Here is a 2,699-nt window from a genome sequence, read left to right as displayed (position 1 = left end):
AGAGAAAGGACGAAGGTCGTCCCCTATGCTTAAGACATAGGCTCTACAGTATGCTATGCTGTGTACCGCACCTGAAATGTGCCTTGCCATGAGTCAGTCAAGGGGTACAAGAGTGATCCAAGAATGGATCACAGGACAGCGGTCAAAGTTATCCTTAGTAACTAGTGGACTAAGGAATTTTCTCAATTATGGAGGTGGTAAAAGAGTTCGTCGTAAAGGGTTACGCCGATGCAAACTTTGACACTAATCCAGATTATTCTGAGTAGTAAACTGGATTCGTATAGTAGAACAGTTATTTGGAATAGCTCCAAATAGAACGTGGTAGCTGCATCTACAAGATGACATAGAGATTTGCGAAGTACATACGGATCTGAATGTTGCAGACCCGTTGACTAAAACCTCTCTCACAAGCATAACATGATCAAACCCAGAACTCATCGAGTGTTAATCACATGGTAATGTGAACTAGATTATTGACTCTAGTAAACTCTTTGGGTATTATTCACATGGGGATGTGACCTTGAGTGTTAGTCACATAGCGATGTGAACTGGATTATTGACTCTAGTGCCCTAGAGGCAATAATAAATTGATTATTATTATATTTCCTTGTTCATGATAATCGTTTATTATCCATGCTAGAATTGTATTGATAGGAAACTCAGATACATGTGTGGATACATAGACAACACCATGTCCCTAGTAAGCCTCTAGTTGACTAGCTCGTTGATCAATAGATGGTCACGGTTTCCTGACCATGGACATTGGATGTCGTTGATAACGGGATCACATCATTAGGAGAATGATGTGATGGACAAGACCCAATCCTAAGCCTAGCACAAGATCATGTAGTTTGTATGCTAAAGCTTTTCTAATGTCAAGTATCATTTCCTTAGACCATGAGATTGTGCAACTCCTGGATACCGTAGGAATACTTTGGGTGTGCCAAACGTCACAACGTAACTGGGTGACTATAAATGTGCACTACGGGTATCTCCGAAACTGTCTGTTGGGTTGGCACGAATCGAGACTGGGATTTGTCACTCCGTATAAACGGAGAGGTATCTCTGGGCCGACTCGGTAGGACATCATCATAATGTGCACAATATGATCAAGGAGTTGATCACGGGATGATGTGTTACGTAACGAGTAAAGAGACTTGCCGGTAACGAGATTGAACAAGGTATCGGGATACCGACGATCGAATCTCGGGCAAGTATCGTACCGCTAGACAAAGGGAGTTGTATACGGGATTGATTAAGTCCTTGACATCGTGGTTCATCCGATGAGATCATCGTGGAGCATGTGGGAGACAACATGGGTATCCAGATCCCGCTGTTGGTTATTGACCGGAGAACGTCTCGGTCATGTCTGCATGGTTCCCGAACCCGTAGGGTCTACACACTTAAGGTTCGATGACGCTAGGGTTATAAAGGAAGTTTGTATGTGGTAACCGAATGTTGTTCGGAGTCCCGGATGAGATCCCGGGCGTCACGAGGAGTTCCGGAATGGTTCGGAGGTAAAGATTTATATATAGGAAGTCCTGTTTTGGTCACCGGAAAAGTTTCGGGTTTTATCGGTATTGTATCGGGACCACCGAAGGGGTTCCGGGGGTCCACCAAAGGGGTCCACCTGCCCCGGGGGGGCACATGGGCTGTAGGGGTGTGCGCCTTGGCCTATATGGGCCAAGGGCACCAGCCCCAAGAGGCCCATGCGCCAAGAGATAAGGGAAAGGAAGAGTCCTAAAGGGGGAAGGCACCTCCTAGGTGCCTTGGGGAGGATGGACTCCTCCCTGGCCGCACCCTTCCTTGGAGGAAGGGCCAAGGCTGCGCCCCCCCCCCCTCTCCCTTGCCCCTATATATATGTGGGGGGTGGGAGGGCAGTCGGACCAATGTTCTGGCGCAGCCCTCCCCCTCTCCCAAGTCCTTCTCCTCTCCCGTGGTGCTTGGCAAAGCCCTGCAGGATTGCCACGCTCCTCCACCACCACCACGCCGTTGTGCTACTGCTGGATGGAGTCTTCCTCAACCTCTCCCTCTCTCCTTGCTGGATCAAGGCATGGGAGACGTCACCGGGCTGTACGTGTGTTGAACGCAAGGTGCCGTCCGTTTGGCACTAGGATCTCCGGTGATTTGGATCACGTCGAGTACGACTCCTTCAACCCCGTTCTCTTGAACTCTTCCGCATAGCGATCTACAAGAGTATGTAGATGCACTCTCCTTCCCCTCGTTGCTGGTTTCTCCATAGATAGATCTTGGTGATACGTAGGAAAATTTTGAATTTCTGCTACGTTCCCCAACAACTAATGTATACATTAGTGCCGGTTCCAACGGCTAGCCGGACCGCTTTCATTAGTACCGGTTCGTGGCGAACCTTTAGCACCGGTTCGTGCCATGAACCGGTACTAATGAAAGTGGTGGCAGGATGTTGTCAGACTGGGGCCCCTCCAGCCCCTTTAGTACCAGTTCTTGGCACGAACCGGTACTAAAGGTCGTCCTACATAAACCCTTCGTCCACCCGAGCTCGCTCTGTTCTTCCCATTTCCCCTCTCCTCTCTGTTCTTCCCCTCTTCTTCTCGAGCTCATCACACATTTTGCCCAAAATTTGTCAAGATTTGAAGGCCCCCATCCATTCAAATGATCACAAAGGTTAGCAACTTTGTCCTTTCATCTCTCATTGCTAGATTAGCTCTTGCAATGCTTTA

This window comes from Triticum dicoccoides, chromosome 5A (genome assembly GCF_002162155.2).
Source record: "Triticum dicoccoides isolate Atlit2015 ecotype Zavitan chromosome 5A, WEW_v2.0, whole genome shotgun sequence".
NCBI lineage: Eukaryota > Viridiplantae > Streptophyta > Magnoliopsida > Poales > Poaceae > Triticum > Triticum dicoccoides.
The sequence above is the reverse complement of the archived record's forward strand: the minus strand, read 5'-3'. Positions refer to the sequence as shown.